This window comes from Schistocerca piceifrons, chromosome 2, assembly GCF_021461385.2.
Source record: "Schistocerca piceifrons isolate TAMUIC-IGC-003096 chromosome 2, iqSchPice1.1, whole genome shotgun sequence".
NCBI lineage: Eukaryota > Metazoa > Arthropoda > Insecta > Orthoptera > Acrididae > Schistocerca > Schistocerca piceifrons.
The window spans coordinates 40,011,986-40,034,257 of record NC_060139.1 but is presented as its reverse complement, the minus strand read 5'-3'; the positions used below and the strand labels follow the sequence as shown (position 1 = coordinate 40,034,257).

General features: G+C 50.4%; 23 non-coding genes across 23 annotated transcripts; 12 read left to right on the top strand and 11 right to left on the bottom strand.

The window, feature by feature from the left end:
- Positions 1-398: 398 nt before the first annotated feature.
- Positions 399-482, top strand: Trnal-uaa. Its single transcript has one exon. It is a non-coding gene; the product is annotated as a tRNA-Leu (tRNA).
- A 1,126-nt stretch (positions 483-1,608) lies between these two features.
- On the bottom strand, positions 1,609-1,680 carry Trnag-ccc. Its single transcript has one exon. It is a non-coding gene; the product is annotated as a tRNA-Gly (tRNA).
- Positions 1,681-2,363: 683 nt separating this feature from the next.
- Positions 2,364-2,447, top strand: Trnal-uaa. Its single transcript has one exon. It is a non-coding gene; the product is annotated as a tRNA-Leu (tRNA).
- Positions 2,448-3,573: 1,126 nt separating this feature from the next.
- Positions 3,574-3,645, bottom strand: Trnag-ccc. Its single transcript has one exon. It is a non-coding gene; the product is annotated as a tRNA-Gly (tRNA).
- A 683-nt stretch (positions 3,646-4,328) lies between these two features.
- Trnal-uaa lies at positions 4,329-4,412 on the top strand. Its single transcript has one exon. It is a non-coding gene; the product is annotated as a tRNA-Leu (tRNA).
- Positions 4,413-5,538: 1,126 nt separating this feature from the next.
- On the bottom strand, positions 5,539-5,610 carry Trnag-ccc. Its single transcript has one exon. It is a non-coding gene; the product is annotated as a tRNA-Gly (tRNA).
- Positions 5,611-6,293: 683 nt separating this feature from the next.
- On the top strand, positions 6,294-6,377 carry Trnal-uaa. The gene has a single exon. It is a non-coding gene; the product is annotated as a tRNA-Leu (tRNA).
- A 1,126-nt stretch (positions 6,378-7,503) lies between these two features.
- On the bottom strand, positions 7,504-7,575 carry Trnag-ccc. The gene has a single exon. It is a non-coding gene; the product is annotated as a tRNA-Gly (tRNA).
- A 683-nt stretch (positions 7,576-8,258) lies between these two features.
- On the top strand, positions 8,259-8,342 carry Trnal-uaa. The gene has a single exon. It is a non-coding gene; the product is annotated as a tRNA-Leu (tRNA).
- Positions 8,343-9,468: 1,126 nt separating this feature from the next.
- Positions 9,469-9,540, bottom strand: Trnag-ccc. Its single transcript has one exon. It is a non-coding gene; the product is annotated as a tRNA-Gly (tRNA).
- Positions 9,541-10,223: 683 nt separating this feature from the next.
- On the top strand, positions 10,224-10,307 carry Trnal-uaa. Its single transcript has one exon. It is a non-coding gene; the product is annotated as a tRNA-Leu (tRNA).
- A 1,126-nt stretch (positions 10,308-11,433) lies between these two features.
- On the bottom strand, positions 11,434-11,505 carry Trnag-ccc. The gene has a single exon. It is a non-coding gene; the product is annotated as a tRNA-Gly (tRNA).
- Positions 11,506-12,188: 683 nt separating this feature from the next.
- Positions 12,189-12,272, top strand: Trnal-uaa. Its single transcript has one exon. It is a non-coding gene; the product is annotated as a tRNA-Leu (tRNA).
- A 1,126-nt stretch (positions 12,273-13,398) lies between these two features.
- Positions 13,399-13,470, bottom strand: Trnag-ccc. Its single transcript has one exon. It is a non-coding gene; the product is annotated as a tRNA-Gly (tRNA).
- A 683-nt stretch (positions 13,471-14,153) lies between these two features.
- On the top strand, positions 14,154-14,237 carry Trnal-uaa. The gene has a single exon. It is a non-coding gene; the product is annotated as a tRNA-Leu (tRNA).
- A 1,126-nt stretch (positions 14,238-15,363) lies between these two features.
- Trnag-ccc lies at positions 15,364-15,435 on the bottom strand. Its single transcript has one exon. It is a non-coding gene; the product is annotated as a tRNA-Gly (tRNA).
- Positions 15,436-16,118: 683 nt separating this feature from the next.
- On the top strand, positions 16,119-16,202 carry Trnal-uaa. Its single transcript has one exon. It is a non-coding gene; the product is annotated as a tRNA-Leu (tRNA).
- A 1,126-nt stretch (positions 16,203-17,328) lies between these two features.
- Trnag-ccc lies at positions 17,329-17,400 on the bottom strand. The gene has a single exon. It is a non-coding gene; the product is annotated as a tRNA-Gly (tRNA).
- Positions 17,401-18,083: 683 nt separating this feature from the next.
- Trnal-uaa lies at positions 18,084-18,167 on the top strand. The gene has a single exon. It is a non-coding gene; the product is annotated as a tRNA-Leu (tRNA).
- Positions 18,168-19,293: 1,126 nt separating this feature from the next.
- Positions 19,294-19,365, bottom strand: Trnag-ccc. Its single transcript has one exon. It is a non-coding gene; the product is annotated as a tRNA-Gly (tRNA).
- Positions 19,366-20,048: 683 nt separating this feature from the next.
- Trnal-uaa lies at positions 20,049-20,132 on the top strand. The gene has a single exon. It is a non-coding gene; the product is annotated as a tRNA-Leu (tRNA).
- Positions 20,133-21,258: 1,126 nt separating this feature from the next.
- Trnag-ccc lies at positions 21,259-21,330 on the bottom strand. The gene has a single exon. It is a non-coding gene; the product is annotated as a tRNA-Gly (tRNA).
- Positions 21,331-22,013: 683 nt separating this feature from the next.
- Positions 22,014-22,097, top strand: Trnal-uaa. Its single transcript has one exon. It is a non-coding gene; the product is annotated as a tRNA-Leu (tRNA).
- Positions 22,098-22,272: the final 175 nt, after the last annotated feature.

Below are 22,272 nucleotides of genomic sequence, written 5' to 3'. Positions count from 1 at the left end.
AAGCGCCTAAGTATCACAATATTAAGTTGGTTAGTTTGATGCTCGCCTGGAGCCTATCATTAGCTTCCCCTGAGGGCGAAATGCACAGCGTAGCCGTTGCTAGGGAACGGCCTCTTCTGTCGTTTTTTGTTTTCTCTGCGTCAGTGTGAATATTGATAACTACAGTTCTGCTCGTTCCACTCAAGACAGATGGCGACGGAAAACAATGGTGTAAGGCACCATGTTTAAGCTGTGGTTCCCGAAAGTGAGGGTGGGGTGCAACCTCACATCTGACAACTCGTTTTAAATACTCTAAAACCAACGTATTTCCTTCACACAAGAAAAAAACACGCTAATTTCGCAGTCAGGCTCTGGAGATATACCGAGAAACGACGGTGGAAGAGATCTGGCGCCCACGCGTCAGATTGGCCGAGCGGTCTAAGGCGCCAGATTTAAGCTCTGGTTCCCGAAGGGGAGCGTGGGTTCGAACCCCACATCTGACAATGCATTTTAAATATTCCAAAACTACCAATATCGTACATGCGGGAAAACAAGTAAATTACGCGGGAACAGGTTCCACAGATACTACGAGAAACGGCAGTGACTATGGTGCTTGCCTTGCAAGTCTGATTGTCTGGCGGCCTGAAAGAATGGAAAGCTGTTAGGAGACATGGCTTTCAGCCACGAGGCCCGGAATCGATTCCCGGTAGCCGAACATTCTTTTGTTTGCTGAGTCTTGGTTATTCTCACGGCATTTACGATATCTTTGGGTTGTGGTTTTTGGGGTCCAAGCATCAGGCGAGCAAACGTGAACGAAAGCAGATATGTGCGTAAATGAGTGTCAGGGCAGTAATAAAGGTGGATGAGACGGTGGATCGGGTATTGGACTGCAGACGTGCCACATTGCGTAGCTCGATAGCTGAGTAAGTTAGAGCGTCGTGCTGTGAACACAAAGGCCACGTATTCGACCGCACCAAGTGCCATTTCATTTTTCTCCCCTAAAAGACAATGCTTCCTCCAGCGACACACTGCCAGGTAAATAACAAGCGATCTTCACAAGAAGTAAGGTGTCTACACGTTGCGCGATACTGTCGCCAACGGCCACACCGCGCGTAGTGCAGCGGTTCTCGTCTGTTCACCGGCGTTAGGAATCGTTGGCCGTGGTTAGTACATGGATGCGTGCTCGGCTGGGAACTCGACGTGCTGTTGCCTTCTTTCATTTTGCATTTTTCCTTCGGCTTCGTTGTTGCTTAGCAATAATTATGCGGTCCCGCACGCTGTCGCCACTCTTGCCTCTCGGTACACTAAGGGGCGAATCTGTGGCCACAATAAAATGAAAGGTTCTGTCGTGTGTTTGTCGTTTTTTGGTCTCTCCCAGTCGTTTGTCGCGCCTGCCCTCTACATATATGCCCATTTCCAAGCGTCAGCTTTCGCGTCAGCCGAGCAAAGTCGAGACAAGTCGACACATGGAGACACACGATGCTGAGAAACGAAAGCCGCAGACTAGCGCCCTGGCAGCACGGACTGAGACGAGGGGCGAAGGAAAACTATTCGTACCGCGACAGTTCACAGTTTCGAAGATCGCGTTTCGTTACGTGGAATACCCGTAGAAGAAAAAAGTACCTTTTGTGCGGTGGCCGGGAATCGAACCCGGATCAACTGCTTGGGAAGCAACCATGCTGACCGTTACACCACCACCGCGTTGTGCTGCGTCCCACCCACGCCTTGATGTGTCGGCTACCCTCCTGCCATCAGAGGCCGAAGGCGACGGCGCTGTAGGCGCTCAACGCCAGGGCGGAGGTGAGCACATCTGAACGCAGTGCGTAGGTGCTGCTAGGGCGATGTAGCGTAGCTAGAAGCAGAACTGACAGCCGTTGAAAAACTGCCCTTTAATTTACAGCAGGGCGATAAAACAAATATCTAATGTGACGTACTTACTGATGATCCAGAGACGATTCAGCATGTGTGTGCCAATCCAGAAGTAGAAAGCGCCTAAGTATCACAATATTAAGTTGGTTAGTTTGATGCTCGCCTGGAGCCTATCATTAGCTTCCCCTGAGGGCGAAATGCACAGCGTAGCCGTTGCTAGGGAACGGCCTCTTCTGTCGTTTTTTGTTTTCTCTGCGTCAGTGTGAATATTGATAACTACAGTTCTGCTCGTTCCACTCAAGACAGATGGCGACGGAAAACAATGGTGTAAGGCACCATGTTTAAGCTGTGGTTCCCGAAAGTGAGGGTGGGGTGCAACCTCACATCTGACAACTCGTTTTAAATACTCTAAAACCAACGTATTTCCTTCACACAAGAAAAAAACACGCTAATTTCGCAGTCAGGCTCTGGAGATATACCGAGAAACGACGGTGGAAGAGATTTGGCGCCCACGCGTCAGATTGGCCGAGCGGTCTAAGGCGCCAGATTTAAGCTCTGGTTCCCGAAGGGGAGCGTGGGTTCGAACCCCACATCTGACAATGCATTTTAAATATTCCAAAACTACCAATTTCGTACATGCGGGAAAACAAGTAAATTACGCGGGAACAGGTTCCACAGATACTACGAGAAACGGCAGTGACTATGGTGCTTGCCTTGCAAGTCTGATTGTCTGGCGGCCTGAAAGAATGGAAAGCTGTTAGGAGACATGGCTTTCAGCCACGAGGCCCGGAATCGATTCCCGGTAGCCGAACATTCTTTTGTTTGCTGAGTCTTGGTTATTCTCACGGCATTTACGATATCTTTGGGTTGTGGTTTTTGGGGTCCAAGCATCAGGCGAGCAAACGTGAACGAAAGCAGATATGTGCGTAAATGAGTGTCAGGGCAGTAATAAAGGTGGATGAGACGGTGGATCGGGTATTGGACTGCAGACGTGCCACATTGCGTAGCTCGATAGCTGAGTAAGTTAGAGCGTCGTGCTGTGAACACAAAAGCCACGTATTCGACCGCACCAAGTGCCATTTCATTTTTCTCCCCTAAAAGACAATGCTTCCTCCAGCGACACACTGCCAGGTAAATAACAAGCGATCTTCACAAGAAGTAAGGTGTCTACACGTTGCGCGATACTGTCGCCAACGGCCACACCGCGCGTAGTGCAGCGGTTCTCGTCTGTTCACCGGCGTTAGGAATCGTTGGCCGTGGTTAGTACATGGATGCGTGCTCGGCTGGGAACTCGACGTGCTGTTGCCTTCTTTCATTTTGCATTTTTCCTTCGGCTTCGTTGTTGCTTAGCAATAATTATGCGGTCCCGCACGCTGACGCCACTCTTGCCTCTCGGTACACTAAGGGGCGAATCTGTGGCCACAATAAAATGAAAGGTTCTGTCGTGTGTTTGTCGTTTTTTGGTCTCTCCCAGTCGTTTGTCGCGCCTGCCCTCTACATATATGCCCATTTCCAAGCGTCAGCTTTCGCGTCAGCCGAGCAAAGTCGAGACAAGTCGACACATGGAGACACACGATGCTGAGAAACGAAAGCCGCAGACTAGCGCCCTGGCAGCACGGACTGAGACGAGGGGCGAAGGAAAACTATTCGTACCGCGACAGTTCACAGTTTCGAAGATCGCGTTTCGTTACGTGGAATACCCGTAGAAGAAAAAAGTACCTTTTGTGCGGTGGCCGGGAATCGAACCCGGATCAACTGCTTGGGAAGCAACCATGCTGACCGTTACACCACCACCGCGTTGTGCTGCGTCCCACCCACGCCTTGATGTGTCGGCTACCCTCCTGCCATCAGAGGCCGAAGGCGACGGCGCTGTAGGCGCTCAACGCCAGGGCGGAGGTGAGCACATCTGAACGCAGTGCGTAGGTGCTGCTAGGGCGATGTAGCGTAGCTAGAAGCAGAACTGACAGCCGTTGAAAAACTGCCCTTTAATTTACAGCAGGGCGATAAAACAAATATCTAATGTGACGTACTTACTGATGATCCAGAGACGATTCAGCATGTGTGTGCCAATCCAGAAGTAGAAAGCGCCTAAGTATCACAATATTAAGTTGGTTAGTTTGATGCTCGCCTGGAGCCTATCATTAGCTTCCCCTGAGGGCGAAATGCACAGCGTAGCCGTTGCTAGGGAACGGCCTCTTCTGTCGTTTTTTGTTTTCTCTGCGTCAGTGTGAATATTGATAACTACAGTTCTGCTCGTTCCACTCAAGACAGATGGCGACGGAAAACAATGGTGTAAGGCACCATGTTTAAGCTGTGGTTCCCGAAAGTGAGGGTGGGGTGCAACCTCACATCTGACAACTCGTTTTAAATACTCTAAAACCAACGTATTTCCTTCACACAAGAAAAAAACACGCTAATTTCGCAGTCAGGCTCTGGAGATATACCGAGAAACGACGGTGGAAGAGATTTGGCGCCCACGCGTCAGATTGGCCGAGCGGTCTAAGGCGCCAGATTTAAGCTCTGGTTCCCGAAGGGGAGCGTGGGTTCGAACCCCACATCTGACAATGCATTTTAAATATTCCAAAACTACCAATTTCGTACATGCGGGAAAACAAGTAAATTACGCGGGAACAGGTTCCACAGATACTACGAGAAACGGCAGTGACTATGGTGCTTGCCTTGCAAGTCTGATTGTCTGGCGGCCTGAAAGAATGGAAAGCTGTTAGGAGACATGGCTTTCAGCCACGAGGCCCGGAATCGATTCCCGGTAGCCGAACATTCTTTTGTTTGCTGAGTCTTGGTTATTCTCACGGCATTTACGATATCTTTGGGTTGTGGTTTTTGGGGTCCAAGCATCAGGCGAGCAAACGTGAACGAAAGCAGATATGTGCGTAAATGAGTGTCAGGGCAGTAATAAAGGTGGATGAGACGGTGGATCGGGTATTGGACTGCAGACGTGCCACATTGCGTAGCTCGATAGCTGAGTAAGTTAGAGCGTCGTGCTGTGAACACAAAAGCCACGTATTCGACCGCACCAAGTGCCATTTCATTTTTCTCCCCTAAAAGACAATGCTTCCTCCAGCGACACACTGCCAGGTAAATAACAAGCGATCTTCACAAGAAGTAAGGTGTCTACACGTTGCGCGATACTGTCGCCAACGGCCACACCGCGCGTAGTGCAGCGGTTCTCGTCTGTTCACCGGCGTTAGGAATCGTTGGCCGTGGTTAGTACATGGATGCGTGCTCGGCTGGGAACTCGACGTGCTGTTGCCTTCTTTCATTTTGCATTTTTCCTTCGGCTTCGTTGTTGCTTAGCAATAATTATGCGGTCCCGCACGCTGACGCCACTCTTGCCTCTCGGTACACTAAGGGGCGAATCTGTGGCCACAATAAAATGAAAGGTTCTGTCGTGTGTTTGTCGTTTTTTGGTCTCTCCCAGTCGTTTGTCGCGCCTGCCCTCTACATATATGCCCATTTCCAAGCGTCAGCTTTCGCGTCAGCCGAGCAAAGTCGAGACAAGTCGACACATGGAGACACACGATGCTGAGAAACGAAAGCCGCAGACTAGCGCCCTGGCAGCACGGACTGAGACGAGGGGCGAAGGAAAACTATTCGTACCGCGACAGTTCACAGTTTCGAAGATCGCGTTTCGTTACGTGGAATACCCGTAGAAGAAAAAAGTACCTTTCGTGCGGTGGCCGGGAATCGAACCCGGATCAACTGCTTGGGAAGCAACCATGCTGACCGTTACACCACCACCGCGTTGTGCTGCGTCCCACCCACGCCTTGATGTGTCGGCTACCCTCCTGCCATCAGAGGCCGAAGGCGACGGCGCTGTAGGCGCTCAACGCCAGGGCGGAGGTGAGCACATCTGAACGCAGTGCGTAGGTGCTGCTAGGGCGATGTAGCGTAGCTAGAAGCAGAACTGACAGCCGTTGAAAAACTGCCCTTTAATTTACAGCAGGGCGATAAAACAAATATCTAATGTGACGTACTTACTGATGATCCAGAGACGATTCAGCATGTGTGTGCCAATCCAGAAGTAGAAAGCGCCTAAGTATCACAATATTAAGTTGGTTAGTTTGATGCTCGCCTGGAGCCTATCATTAGCTTCCCCTGAGGGCGAAATGCACAGCGTAGCCGTTGCTAGGGAACGGCCTCTTCTGTCGTTTTTTGTTTTCTCTGCGTCAGTGTGAATATTGATAACTACAGTTCTGCTCGTTCCACTCAAGACAGATGGCGACGGAAAACAATGGTGTAAGGCACCATGTTTAAGCTGTGGTTCCCGAAAGTGAGGGTGGGGTGCAACCTCACATCTGACAACTCGTTTTAAATACTCTAAAACCAACGTATTTCCTTCACACAAGAAAAAAACACGCTGATTTCGCAGTCAGGCTCTGGAGATATACCGAGAAACGACGGTGGAAGAGATTTGGCGCCCACGCGTCAGATTGGCCGAGCGGTCTAAGGCGCCAGATTTAAGCTCTGGTTCCCGAAGGGGAGCGTGGGTTCGAACCCCACATCTGACAATGCATTTTAAATATTCCAAAACTACCAATTTCGTACATGCGGGAAAACAAGTAAATTACGCGGGAACAGGTTCCAGAGATACTACGAGAAACGGCAGTGACTATGGTGCTTGCCTTGCAAGTCTGATTGTCTGGCGGCCTGAAAGAATGGAAAGCTGTTAGGAGACATGGCTTTCAGCCACGAGGCCCGGAATCGATTCCCGGTAGCCGAACATTCTTTTGTTTGCTGAGTCTTGGTTATTCTCACGGCATTTACGATATCTTTGGGTTGTGGTTTTTGGGGTCCAAGCATCAGGCGAGCAAACGTGAACGAAAGCAGATATGTGCGTAAATGAGTGTCAGGGCAGTAATAAAGGTGGATGAGACGGTGGATCGGGTATTGGACTGCAGACGTGCCACATTGCGTAGCTCGATAGCTGAGTAAGTTAGAGCGTCGTGCTGTGAACACAAAAGCCACGTATTCGACCGCACCAAGTGCCATTTCATTTTTCTCCCCTAAAAGACAATGCTTCCTCCAGCGACACACTGCCAGGTAAATAACAAGCGATCTTCACAAGAAGTAAGGTGTCTACACGTTGCGCGATACTGTCGCCAACGGCCACACCGCGCGTAGTGCAGCGGTTCTCGTCTGTTCACCGGCGTTAGGAATCGTTGGCCGTGGTTAGTACATGGATGCGTGCTCGGCTGGGAACTCGACGTGCTGTTGCCTTCTTTCATTTTGCATTTTTCCTTCGGCTTCGTTGTTGCTTAGCAATAATTATGCGGTCCCGCACGCTGACGCCACTCTTGCCTCTCGGTACACTAAGGGGCGAATCTGTGGCCACAATAAAATGAAAGGTTCTGTCGTGTGTTTGTCGTTTTTTGGTCTCTCCCAGTCGTTTGTCGCGCCTGCCCTCTACATATATGCCCATTTCCAAGCGTCAGCTTTCGCGTCAGCCGAGCAAAGTCGAGACAAGTCGACACATGGAGACACACGATGCTGAGAAACGAAAGCCGCAGACTAGCGCCCTGGCAGCACGGACTGAGACGAGGGGCGAAGGAAAACTATTCGTACCGCGACAGTTCACAGTTTCGAAGATCGCGTTTCGTTACGTGGAATACCCGTAGAAGAAAAAAGTACCTTTTGTGCGGTGGCCGGGAATCGAACCCGGATCAACTGCTTGGGAAGCAACCATGCTGACCGTTACACCACCACCGCGTTGTGCTGCGTCCCACCCACGCCTTGATGTGTCGGCTACCCTCCTGCCATCAGAGGCCGAAGGCGACGGCGCTGTAGGCGCTCAACGCCAGGGCGGAGGTGAGCACATCTGAACGCAGTGCGTAGGTGCTGCTAGGGCGATGTAGCGTAGCTAGAAGCAGAACTGACAGCCGTTGAAAAACTGCCCTTTAATTTACAGCAGGGCGATAAAACAAATATCTAATGTGACGTACTTACTGATGATCCAGAGACGATTCAGCATGTGTGTGCCAATCCAGAAGTAGAAAGCGCCTAAGTATCACAATATTAAGTTGGTTAGTTTGATGCTCGCCTGGAGCCTATCATTAGCTTCCCCTGAGGGCGAAATGCACAGCGTAGCCGTTGCTAGGGAACGGCCTCTTCTGTCGTTTTTTGTTTTCTCTGCGTCAGTGTGAATATTGATAACTACAGTTCTGCTCGTTCCACTCAAGACAGATGGCGACGGAAAACAATGGTGTAAGGCACCATGTTTAAGCTGTGGTTCCCGAAAGTGAGGGTGGGGTGCAACCTCACATCTGACAACTCGTTTTAAATACTCTAAAACCAACGTATTTCCTTCACACAAGAAAAAAACACGCTGATTTCGCAGTCAGGCTCTGGAGATATACCGAGAAACGACGGTGGAAGAGATTTGGCGCCCACGCGTCAGATTGGCCGAGCGGTCTAAGACGCCAGATTTAAGCTCTGGTTCCCGAAGGGGAGCGTGGGTTCGAACCCCACATCTGACAATGCATTTTAAATATTCCAAAACTACCAATTTCGTACATGCGGGAAAACAAGTAAATTACGCGGGAACAGGTTCCAGATATACTACGAGAAACGGCAGTGACTATGGTGCTTGCCTTGCAAGTCTGATTGTCTGGCGGCCTGAAAGAATGGAAAGCTGTTAGGAGACATGGCTTTCAGCCACGAGGCCCGGAATCGATTCCCGGTAGCCGAACATTCTTTTGTTTGCTGAGTCTTGGTTATTCTCACGGCATTTACGATATCTTTGGGTTGTGGTTTTTGGGGTCCAAGCATCAGGCGAGCAAACGTGAACGAAAGCAGATATGTGCGTAAATGAGTGTCAGGGCAGTAATAAAGGTGGATGAGACGGTGGATCGGGTATTGGACTGCAGACGTGCCACATTGCGTAGCTCGATAGCTGAGTAAGTTAGAGCGTCGTGCTGTGAACACAAAAGCCACGTATTCGACCGCACCAAGTGCCATTTCATTTTTCTCCCCTAAAAGACAATGCTTCCTCCAGCGACACACTGCCAGGTAAATAACAAGCGATCTTCACAAGAAGTAAGGTGTCTACACGTTGCGCGATACTGTCGCCAACGGCCACACCGCGCGTAGTGCAGCGGTTCTCGTCTGTTCACCGGCGTTAGGAATCGTTGGCCGTGGTTAGTACATGGATGCGTGCTCGGCTGGGAACTCGACGTGCTGTTGCCTTCTTTCATTTTGCATTTTTCCTTCGGCTTCGTTGTTGCTTAGCAATAATTATGCGGTCCCGCACGCTGACGCCACTCTTGCCTCTCGGTACACTAAGGGGCGAATCTGTGGCCACAATAAAATGAAAGGTTCTGTCGTGTGTTTGTCGTTTTTTGGTCTCTCCCAGTCGTTTGTCGCGCCTGCCCTCTACATATATGCCCATTTCCAAGCGTCAGCTTTCGCGTCAGCCGAGCAAAGTCGAGACAAGTCGACACATGGAGACACACGATGCTGAGAAACGAAAGCCGCAGACTAGCGCCCTGGCAGCACGGACTGAGACGAGGGGCGAAGGAAAACTATTCGTACCGCGACAGTTCACAGTTTCGAAGATCGCGTTTCGTTACGTGGAATACCCGTAGAAGAAAAAAGTACCTTTTGTGCGGTGGCCGGGAATCGAACCCGGATCAACTGCTTGGGAAGCAACCATGCTGACCGTTACACCACCACCGCGTTGTGCTGCGTCCCACCCACGCCTTGATGTGTCGGCTACCCTCCTGCCATCAGAGGCCGAAGGCGACGGCGCTGTAGGCGCTCAACGCCAGGGCGGAGGTGAGCACATCTGAACGCAGTGCGTAGGTGCTGCTAGGGCGATGTAGCGTAGCTAGAAGCAGAACTGACAGCCGTTGAAAAACTGCCCTTTAATTTACAGCAGGGCGATAAAACAAATATCTAATGTGACGTACTTACTGATGATCCAGAGACGATTCAGCATGTGTGTGCCAATCCAGAAGTAGAAAGCGCCTAAGTATCACAATATTAAGTTGGTTAGTTTGATGCTCGCCTGGAGCCTATCATTAGCTTCCCCTGAGGGCGAAATGCACAGCGTAGCCGTTGCTAGGGAACGGCCTCTTCTGTCGTTTTTTGTTTTCTCTGCGTCAGTGTGAATATTGATAACTACAGTTCTGCTCGTTCCACTCAAGACAGATGGCGACGGAAAACAATGGTGTAAGGCACCATGTTTAAGCTGTGGTTCCCGAAAGTGAGGGTGGGGTGCAACCTCACATCTGACAACTCGTTTTAAATACTCTAAAACCAACGTATTTCCTTCACACAAGAAAAAAACACGCTGATTTCGCAGTCAGGCTCTGGAGATATACCGAGAAACGACGGTGGAAGAGATTTGGCGCCCACGCGTCAGATTGGCCGAGCGGTCTAAGACGCCAGATTTAAGCTCTGGTTCCCGAAGGGGAGCGTGGGTTCGAACCCCACATCTGACAATGCATTTTAAATATTCCAAAACTACCAATTTCGTACATGCGGGAAAACAAGTAAATTACGCGGGAACAGGTTCCAGATATACTACGAGAAACGGCAGTGACTATGGTGCTTGCCTTGCAAGTCTGATTGTCTGGCGGCCTGAAAGAATGGAAAGCTGTTAGGAGACATGGCTTTCAGCCACGAGGCCCGGAATCGATTCCCGGTAGCCGAACATTCTTTTGTTTGCTGAGTCTTGGTTATTCTCACGGCATTTACGATATCTTTGGGTTGTGGTTTTTGGGGTCCAAGCATCAGGCGAGCAAACGTGAACGAAAGCAGATATGTGCGTAAATGAGTGTCAGGGCAGTAATAAAGGTGGATGAGACGGTGGATCGGGTATTGGACTGCAGACGTGCCACATTGCGTAGCTCGATAGCTGAGTAAGTTAGAGCGTCGTGCTGTGAACACAAAAGCCACGTATTCGACCGCACCAAGTGCCATTTCATTTTTCTCCCCTAAAAGACAATGCTTCCTCCAGCGACACACTGCCAGGTAAATAACAAGCGATCTTCACAAGAAGTAAGGTGTCTACACGTTGCGCGATACTGTCGCCAACGGCCACACCGCGCGTAGTGCAGCGGTTCTCGTCTGTTCACCGGCGTTAGGAATCGTTGGCCGTGGTTAGTACATGGATGCGTGCTCGGCTGGAAACTCGACGTGCTGTTGCCTTCTTTCATTTTGCATTTTTCCTTCGGCTTCGTTGTTGCTTAGCAATAATTATGCGGTCCCGCACGCTGACGCCACTCTTGCCTCTCGGTACACTAAGGGGCGAATCTGTGGCCACAATAAAATGAAAGGTTCTGTCGTGTGTTTGTCGTTTTTTGGTCTCTCCCAGTCGTTTGTCGCGCCTGCCCTCTACATATATGCCCATTTCCAAGCGTCAGCTTTCGCGTCAGCCGAGCAAAGTCGAGACAAGTCGACACATGGAGACACACGATGCTGAGAAACGAAAGCCGCAGACTAGCGCCCTGGCAGCACGGACTGAGACGAGGGGCGAAGGAAAACTATTCGTACCGCGACAGTTCACAGTTTCGAAGATCGCGTTTCGTTACGTGGAATACCCGTAGAAGAAAAAAGTACCTTTTGTGCGGTGGCCGGGAATCGAACCCGGATCAACTGCTTGGGAAGCAACCATGCTGACCGTTACACCACCACCGCGTTGTGCTGCGTCCCACCCACGCCTTGATGTGTCGGCTACCCTCCTGCCATCAGAGGCCGAAGGCGACGGCGCTGTAGGCGCTCAACGCCAGGGCGGAGGTGAGCACATCTGAACGCAGTGCGTAGGTGCTGCTAGGGCGATGTAGCGTAGCTAGAAGCAGAACTGACAGCCGTTGAAAAACTGCCCTTTAATTTACAGCAGGGCGATAAAACAAATATCTAATGTGACGTACTTACTGATGATCCAGAGACGATTCAGCATGTGTGTGCCAATCCAGAAGTAGAAAGCGCCTAAGTATCACAATATTAAGTTGGTTAGTTTGATGCTCGCCTGGAGCCTATCATTAGCTTCCCCTGAGGGCGAAATGCACAGCGTAGCCGTTGCTAGGGAACGGCCTCTTCTGTCGTTTTTTGTTTTCTCTGCGTCAGTGTGAATATTGATAACTACAGTTCTGCTCGTTCCACTCAAGACAGATGGCGACGGAAAACAATGGTGTAAGGCACCATGTTTAAGCTGTGGTTCCCGAAAGTGAGGGTGGGGTGCAACCTCACATCTGACAACTCGTTTTAAATACTCTAAAACCAACGTATTTCCTTCACACAAGAAAAAAACACGCTGATTTCGCAGTCAGGCTCTGGAGATATACCGAGAAACGACGGTGGAAGAGATTTGGCGCCCACGCGTCAGATTGGCCGAGCGGTCTAAGGCGCCAGATTTAAGCTCTGGTTCCCGAAGGGGAGCGTGGGTTCGAACCCCACATCTGACAATGCATTTTAAATATTCCAAAACTACCAATTTCGTACATGCGGGAAAACAAGTAAATTACGCGGGAACAGGTTCCAGAGATACTACGAGAAACGGCAGTGACTATGGTGCTTGCCTTGCAAGTCTGATTGTCTGGCGGCCTGAAAGAATGGAAAGCTGTTAGGAGACATGGCTTTCAGCCACGAGGCCCGGAATCGATTCCCGGTAGCCGAACATTCTTTTGTTTGCTGAGTCTTGGTTATTCTCACGGCATTTACGATATCTTTGGGTTGTGGTTTTTGGGGTCCAAGCATCAGGCGAGCAAACGTGAACGAAAGCAGATATGTGCGTAAATGAGTGTCAGGGCAGTAATAAAGGTGGATGAGACGGTGGATCGGGTATTGGACTGCAGACGTGCCACATTGCGTAGCTCGATAGCTGAGTAAGTTAGAGCGTCGTGCTGTGAACACAAAAGCCACGTATTCGACCGCACCAAGTGCCATTTCATTTTTCTCCCCTAAAAGACAATGCTTCCTCCAGCGACACACTGCCAGGTAAATAACAAGCGATCTTCACAAGAAGTAAGGTGTCTACACGTTGCGCGATACTGTCGCCAACGGCCACACCGCGCGTAGTGCAGCGGTTCTCGTCTGTTCACCGGCGTTAGGAATCGTTGGCCGTGGTTAGTACATGGATGCGTGCTCGGCTGGGAACTCGACGTGCTGTTGCCTTCTTTCATTTTGCATTTTTCCTTCGGCTTCGTTGTTGCTTAGCAATAATTATGCGGTCCCGCACGCTGACGCCACTCTTGCCTCTCGGTACACTAAGGGGCGAATCTGTGGCCACAATAAAATGAAAGGTTCTGTCGTGTGTTTGTCGTTTTTTGGTCTCTCCCAGTCGTTTGTCGCGCCTGCCCTCTACATATATGCCCATTTCCAAGCGTCAGCTTTCGCGTCAGCCGAGCAAAGTCGAGACAAGTCGACACATGGAGACACACGATGCTGAGAAACGAAAGCCGCAGACTAGCGCCCTGGCAGCACGGACTGAGACGAGGGGCGAAGGAAAACTATTCGTACCGCGACAGTTCACAGTTTCGAAGATCGCGTTTCGTTACGTGGAATACCCGTAGAAGAAAAAAGTACCTTTTGTGCGGTGGCCGGGAATCGAACCCGGATCAACTGCTTGGGAAGCAACCATGCTGACCGTTACACCACCACCGCGTTGTGCTGCGTCCCACCCACGCCTTGATGTGTCGGCTACCCTCCTGCCATCAGAGGCCGAAGGCGACGGCGCTGTAGGCGCTCAACGCCAGGGCGGAGGTGAGCACATCTGAACGCAGTGCGTAGGTGCTGCTAGGGCGATGTAGCGTAGCTAGAAGCAGAACTGACAGCCGTTGAAAAACTGCCCTTTAATTTACAGCAGGGCGATAAAACAAATATCTAATGTGACGTACTTACTGATGATCCAGAGACGATTCAGCATGTGTGTGCCAATCCAGAAGTAGAAAGCGCCTAAGTATCACAATATTAAGTTGGTTAGTTTGATGCTCGCCTGGAGCCTATCATTAGCTTCCCCTGAGGGCGAAATGCACAGCGTAGCCGTTGCTAGGGAACGGCCTCTTCTGTCGTTTTTTGTTTTCTCTGCGTCAGTGTGAATATTGATAACTACAGTTCTGCTCGTTCCACTCAAGACAGATGGCGACGGAAAACAATGGTGTAAGGCACCATGTTTAAGCTGTGGTTCCCGAAAGTGAGGGTGGGGTGCAACCTCACATCTGACAACTCGTTTTAAATACTCTAAAACCAACGTATTTCCTTCACACAAGAAAAAAACACGCTAATTTCGCAGTCAGGCTCTGGAGATATACCGAGAAACGACGGTGGAAGAGATTTGGCGCCCACGCGTCAGATTGGCCGAGCGGTCTAAGGCGCCAGATTTAAGCTCTGGTTCCCGAAGGGGAGCGTGGGTTCGAACCCCACATCTGACAATGCATTTTAAATATTCCAAAACTACCAATTTCGTACATGCGGGAAAACAAGTAAATTACGCGGGAACAGGTTCCACAGATACTACGAGAAACGGCAGTGACTATGGTGCTTGCCTTGCAAGTCTGATTGTCTGGCGGCCTGAAAGAATGGAAAGCTGTTAGGAGACATGGCTTTCAGCCACGAGGCCCGGAATCGATTCCCGGTAGCCGAACATTCTTTTGTTTGCTGAGTCTTGGTTATTCTCACGGCATTTACGATATCTTTGGGTTGTGGTTTTTGGGGTCCAAGCATCAGGCGAGCAAACGTGAACGAAAGCAGATATGTGCGTAAATGAGTGTCAGGGCAGTAATAAAGGTGGATGAGACGGTGGATCGGGTATTGGACTGCAGACGTGCCACATTGCGTAGCTCGATAGCTGAGTAAGTTAGAGCGTCGTGCTGTGAACACAAAAGCCACGTATTCGACCGCACCAAGTGCCATTTCATTTTTCTCCCCTAAAAGACAATGCTTCCTCCAGCGACACACTGCCAGGTAAATAACAAGCGATCTTCACAAGAAGTAAGGTGTCTACACGTTGCGCGATACTGTCGCCAACGGCCACACTGCGCGTAGTGCAGCGGTTCTCGTCTGTTCACCGGCGTTAGGAATCGTTGGCCGTGGTTAGTACATGGATGCGTGCTCGGCTGGGAACTCGACGTGCTGTTGCCTTCTTTCATTTTGCATTTTTCCTTCGGCTTCGTTGTTGCTTAGCAATAATTATGCGGTCCCGCACGCTGACGCCACTCTTGCCTCTCGGTACACTAAGGGGCGAATCTGTGGCCACAATAAAATGAAAGGTTCTGTCGTGTGTTTGTCGTTTTTTGGTCTCTCCCAGTCGTTTGTCGCGCCTGCCCTCTACATATATGCCCATTTCCAAGCGTCAGCTTTCGCGTCAGCCGAGCAAAGTCGAGACAAGTCGACACATGGAGACACACGATGCTGAGAAACGAAAGCCGCAGACTAGCGCCCTGGCAGCACGGACTGAGACGAGGGGCGAAGGAAAACTATTCGTACCGCGACAGTTCACAGTTTCGAAGATCGCGTTTCGTTACGTGGAATACCCGTAGAAGAAAAAAGTACCTTTCGTGCGGTGGCCGGGAATCGAACCCGGATCAACTGCTTGGGAAGCAACCATGCTGACCGTTACACCACCACCGCGTTGTGCTGCGTCCCACCCACGCCTTGATGTGTCGGCTACCCTCCTGCCATCAGAGGCCGAAGGCGACGGCGCTGTAGGCGCTCAACGCCAGGGCGGAGGTGAGCACATCTGAACGCAGTGCGTAGGTGCTGCTAGGGCGATGTAGCGTAGCTAGAAGCAGAACTGACAGCCGTTGAAAAACTGCCCTTTAATTTACAGCAGGGCGATAAAACAAATATCTAATGTGACGTACTTACTGATGATCCAGAGACGATTCAGCATGTGTGTGCCAATCCAGAAGTAGAAAGCGCCTAAGTATCACAATATTAAGTTGGTTAGTTTGATGCTCGCCTGGAGCCTATCATTAGCTTCCCCTGAGGGCGAAATGCACAGCGTAGCCGTTGCTAGGGAACGGCCTCTTCTGTCGTTTTTTGTTTTCTCTGCGTCAGTGTGAATATTGATAACTACAGTTCTGCTCGTTCCACTCAAGACAGATGGCGACGGAAAACAATGGTGTAAGGCACCATGTTTAAGCTGTGGTTCCCGAAAGTGAGGGTGGGGTGCAACCTCACATCTGACAACTCGTTTTAAATACTCTAAAACCAACGTATTTCCTTCACACAAGAAAAAAACACGCTAATTTCGCAGTCAGGCTCTGGAGATATACCGAGAAACGACGGTGGAAGAGATTTGGCGCCCACGCGTCAGATTGGCCGAGCGGTCTAAGGCGCCAGATTTAAGCTCTGGTTCCCGAAGGGGAGCGTGGGTTCGAACCCCACATCTGACAATGCATTTTAAATATTCCAAAACTACCAATTTCGTACATGCGGGAAAACAAGTAAATTACGCGGGAACAGGTTCCACAGATACTACGAGAAACGGCAGTGACTATGGTGCTTGCCTTGCAAGTCTGATTGTCTGGCGGCCTGAAAGAATGGAAAGCTGTTAGGAGACATGGCTTTCAGCCACGAGGCCCGGAATCGATTCCCGGTAGCCGAACATTCTTTTGTTTGCTGAGTCTTGGTTATTCTCACGGCATTTACGATATCTTTGGGTTGTGGTTTTTGGGGTCCAAGCATCAGGCGAGCAAACGTGAACGAAAGCAGATATGTGCGTAAATGAGTGTCAGGGCAGTAATAAAGGTGGATGAGACGGTGGATCGGGTATTGGACTGCAGACGTGCCACATTGCGTAGCTCGATAGCTGAGTAAGTTAGAGCGTCGTGCTGTGAACACAAAAGCCACGTATTCGACCGCACCAAGTGCCATTTCATTTTTCTCCCCTAAAAGACAATGCTTCCTCCAGCGACACACTGCCAGGTAAATAACAAGCGATCTTCACAAGAAGTAAGGTGTCTACACGTTGCGCGATACTGTCGCCAACGGCCACACTGCGCGTAGTGCAGCGGTTCTCGTCTGTTCACCGGCGTTAGGAATCGTTGGCCGTGGTTAGTACATGGATGCGTGCTCGGCTGGGAACTCGACGTGCTGTTGCCTTCTTTCATTTTGCATTTTTCCTTCGGCTTCGTTGTTGCTTAGCAATAATTATGCGGTCCCGCACGCTGACGCCACTCTTGCCTCTCGGTACACTAAGGGGCGAATCTGTGGCCACAATAAAATGAAAGGTTCTGTCGTGTGTTTGTCGTTTTTTGGTCTCTCCCAGTCGTTTGTCGCGCCTGCCCTCTACATATATGCCCATTTCCAAGCGTCAGCTTTCGCGTCAGCCGAGCAAAGTCGAGACAAGTCGACACATGGAGACACACGATGCTGAGAAACGAAAGCCGCAGACTAGCGCCCTGGCAGCACGGACTGAGACGAGGGGCGAAGGAAAACTATTCGTACCGCGACAGTTCACAGTTTCGAAGATCGCGTTTCGTTACGTGGAATACCCGTAGAAGAAAAAAGTACCTTTCGTGCGGTGGCCGGGAATCGAACCCGGATCAACTGCTTGGGAAGCAACCATGCTGACCGTTACACCACCACCGCGTTGTGCTGCGTCCCACCCACGCCTTGATGTGTCGGCTACCCTCCTGCCATCAGAGGCCGAAGGCGACGGCGCTGTAGGCGCTCAACGCCAGGGCGGAGGTGAGCACATCTGAACGCAGTGCGTAGGTGCTGCTAGGGCGATGTAGCGTAGCTAGAAGCAGAACTGACAGCCGTTGAAAAACTGCCCTTTAATTTACAGCAGGGCGATAAAACAAATATCTAATGTGACGTACTTACTGATGATCCAGAGACGATTCAGCATGTGTGTGCCAATCCAGAAGTAGAAAGCGCCTAAGTATCACAATATTAAGTTGGTTAGTTTGATGCTCGCCTGGAGCCTATCATTAGCTTCCCCTGAGGGCGAAATGCACAGCGTAGCCGTTGCTAGGGAACGGCCTCTTCTGTCGTTTTTTGTTTTCTCTGCGTCAGTGTGAATATTGATAACTACAGTTCTGCTCGTTCCACTCAAGACAGATGGCGACGGAAAACAATGGTGTAAGGCACCATGTTTAAGCTGTGGTTCCCGAAAGTGAGGGTGGGGTGCAACCTCACATCTGACAACTCGTTTTAAATACTCTAAAACCAACGTATTTCCTTCACACAAGAAAAAAACACGCTGATTTCGCAGTCAGGCTCTGGAGATATACCGAGAAACGACGGTGGAAGAGATTTGGCGCCCACGCGTCAGATTGGCCGAGCGGTCTAAGGCGCCAGATTTAAGCTCTGGTTCCCGAAGGGGAGCGTGGGTTCGAACCCCACATCTGACAATGCATTTTAAATATTCCAAAACTACCAATTTCGTACATGCGGGAAAACAAGTAAATTACGCGGGAACAGGTTCCAGAGATACTACGAGAAACGGCAGTGACTATGGTGCTTGCCTTGCAAGTCTGATTGTCTGGCGGCCTGAAAGAATGGAAAGCTGTTAGGAGACATGGCTTTCAGCCACGAGGCCCGGAATCGATTCCCGGTAGCCGAACATTCTTTTGTTTGCTGAGTCTTGGTTATTCTCACGGCATTTACGATATCTTTGGGTTGTGGTTTTTGGGGTCCAAGCATCAGGCGAGCAAACGTGAACGAAAGCAGATATGTGCGTAAATGAGTGTCAGGGCAGTAATAAAGGTGGATGAGACGGTGGATCGGGTATTGGACTGCAGACGTGCCACATTGCGTAGCTCGATAGCTGAGTAAGTTAGAGCGTCGTGCTGTGAACACAAAAGCCACGTATTCGACCGCACCAAGTGCCATTTCATTTTTCTCCCCTAAAAGACAATGCTTCCTCCAGCGACACACTGCCAGGTAAATAACAAGCGATCTTCACAAGAAGTAAGGTGTCTACACGTTGCGCGATACTGTCGCCAACGGCCACACCGCGCGTAGTGCAGCGGTTCTCGTCTGTTCACCGGCGTTAGGAATCGTTGGCCGTGGTTAGTACATGGATGCGTGCTCGGCTGGGAACTCGACGTGCTGTTGCCTTCTTTCATTTTGCATTTTTCCTTCGGCTTCGTTGTTGCTTAGCAATAATTATGCGGTCCCGCACGCTGACGCCACTCTTGCCTCTCGGTACACTAAGGGGCGAATCTGTGGCCACAATAAAATGAAAGGTTCTGTCGTGTGTTTGTCGTTTTTTGGTCTCTCCCAGTCGTTTGTCGCGCCTGCCCTCTACATATATGCCCATTTCCAAGCGTCAGCTTTCGCGTCAGCCGAGCAAAGTCGAGACAAGTCGACACATGGAGACACACGATGCTGAGAAACGAAAGCCGCAGACTAGCGCCCTGGCAGCACGGACTGAGACGAGGGGCGAAGGAAAACTATTCGTACCGCGACAGTTCACAGTTTCGAAGATCGCGTTTCGTTACGTGGAATACCCGTAGAAGAAAAAAGTACCTTTTGTGCGGTGGCCGGGAATCGAACCCGGATCAACTGCTTGGGAAGCAACCATGCTGACCGTTACACCACCACCGCGTTGTGCTGCGTCCCACCCACGCCTTGATGTGTCGGCTACCCTCCTGCCATCAGAGGCCGAAGGCGACGGCGCTGTAGGCGCTCAACGCCAGGGCGGAGGTGAGCACATCTGAACGCAGTGCGTAGGTGCTGCTAGGGCGATGTAGCGTAGCTAGAAGCAGAACTGACAGCCGTTGAAAAACTGCCCTTTAATTTACAGCAGGGCGATAAAACAAATATCTAATGTGACGTACTTACTGATGATCCAGAGACGATTCAGCATGTGTGTGCCAATCCAGAAGTAGAAAGCGCCTAAGTATCACAATATTAAGTTGGTTAGTTTGATGCTCGCCTGGAGCCTATCATTAGCTTCCCCTGAGGGCGAAATGCACAGCGTAGCCGTTGCTAGGGAACGGCCTCTTCTGTCGTTTTTTGTTTTCTCTGCGTCAGTGTGAATATTGATAACTACAGTTCTGCTCGTTCCACTCAAGACAGATGGCGACGGAAAACAATGGTGTAAGGCACCATGTTTAAGCTGTGGTTCCCGAAAGTGAGGGTGGGGTGCAACCTCACATCTGACAACTCGTTTTAAATACTCTAAAACCAACGTATTTCCTTCACACAAGAAAAAAACACGCTAATTTCGCAGTCAGGCTCTGGAGATATACCGAGAAACGACGGTGGAAGAGATTTGGCGCCCACGCGTCAGATTGGCCGAGCGGTCTAAGGCGCCAGATTTAAGCTCTGGTTCCCGAAGGGGAGCGTGGGTTCGAACCCCACATCTGACAATGCATTTTAAATATTCCAAAACTACCAATTTCGTACATGCGGGAAAACAAGTAAATTACGCGGGAACAGGTTCCACAGATACTACGAGAAACGGCAGTGACTATGGTGCTTGCCTTGCAAGTCTGATTGTCTGGCGGCCTGAAAGAATGGAAAGCTGTTAGGAGACATGGCTTTCAGCCACGAGGCCCGGAATCGATTCCCGGTAGCCGAACATTCTTTTGTTTGCTGAGTCTTGGTTATTCTCACGGCATTTACGATATCTTTGGGTTGTGGTTTTTGGGGTCCAAGCATCAGGCGAGCAAACGTGAACGAAAGCAGATATGTGCGTAAATGAGTGTCAGGGCAGTAATAAAGGTGGATGAGACGGTGGATCGGGTATTGGACTGCAGACGTGCCACATTGCGTAGCTCGATAGCTGAGTAAGTTAGAGCGTCGTGCTGTGAACACAAAAGCCACGTATTCGACCGCACCAAGTGCCATTTCATTTTTCTCCCCTAAAAGACAATGCTTCCTCCAGCGACACACTGCCAGGTAAATAACAAGCGATCTTCACAAGAAGTAAGGTGTCTACACGTTGCGCGATACTGTCGCCAACGGCCACACCGCGCGTAGTGCAGCGGTTCTCGTCTGTTCACCGGCGTTAGGAATCGTTGGCCGTGGTTAGTACATGGATGCGTGCTCGGCTGGGAACTCGACGTGCTGTTGCCTTCTTTCATTTTGCATTTTTCCTTCGGCTTCGTTGTTGCTTAGCAATAATTATGCGGTCCCGCACGCTGACGCCACTCTTGCCTCTCGGTACACTAAGGGGCGAATCTGTGGCCACAATAAAATGAAAGGTTCTGTCGTGTGTTTGTCGTTTTTTGGTCTCTCCCAGTCGTTTGTCGCGCCTGCCCTCTACATATATGCCCATTTCCAAGCGTCAGCTTTCGCGTCAGCCGAGCAAAGTCGAGACAAGTCGACACATGGAGACACACGATGCTGAGAAACGAAAGCCGCAGACTAGCGCCCTGGCAGCACGGACTGAGACGAGGGGCGAAGGAAAACTATTCGTACCGCGACAGTTCACAGTTTCGAAGATCGCGTTTCGTTACGTGGAATACCCGTAGAAGAAAAAAGTACCTTTCGTGCGGTGGCCGGGAATCGAACCCGGATCAACTGCTTGGGAAGCAACCATGCTGACCGTTACACCACCACCGCGTTGTGCTGCGTCCCACCCACGCCTTGATGTGTCGGCTACCCTCCTGCCATCAGAGGCCGAAGGCGACGGCGCTGTAGGCGCTCAACGCCAGGGCGGAGGTGAGCACATCTGAACGCAGTGCGTAGGTGCTGCTAGGGCGATGTAGCGTAGCTAGAAGCAGAACTGACAGCCGTTGAAAAACTGCCCTTTAATTTACAGCAGGGCGATAAAACAAATATCTAATGTGACGTACTTACTGATGATCCAGAGACGATTCAGCATGTGTGTGCCAATCCAGAAGTAGAAAGCGCCTAAGTATCACAATATTAAGTTGGTTAGTTTGATGCTCGCCTGGAGCCTATCATTAGCTTCCCCTGAGGGCGAAATGCACAGCGTAGCCGTTGCTAGGGAACGGCCTCTTCTGTCGTTTTTTGTTTTCTCTGCGTCAGTGTGAATATTGATAACTACAGTTCTGCTCGTTCCACTCAAGACAGATGGCGACGGAAAACAATGGTGTAAGGCACCATGTTTAAGCTGTGGTTCCCGAAAGTGAGGGTGGGGTGCAACCTCACATCTGACAACTCGTTTTAAATACTCTAAAACCAACGTATTTCCTTCACACAAGAAAAAAACACGCTGATTTCGCAGTCAGGCTCTGGAGATATACCGAGAAACGACGGTGGAAGAGATTTGGCGCCCACGCGTCAGATTGGCCGAGCGGTCTAAGGCGCCAGATTTAAGCTCTGGTTCCCGAAGGGGAGCGTGGGTTCGAACCCCACATCTGACAATGCATTTTAAATATTCCAAAACTACCAATTTCGTACATGCGGGAAAACAAGTAAATTACGCGGGAACAGGTTCCAGAGATACTACGAGAAACGGCAGTGACTATGGTGCTTGCCTTGCAAGTCTGATTGTCTGGCGGCCTGAAAGAATGGAAAGCTGTTAGGAGACATGGCTTT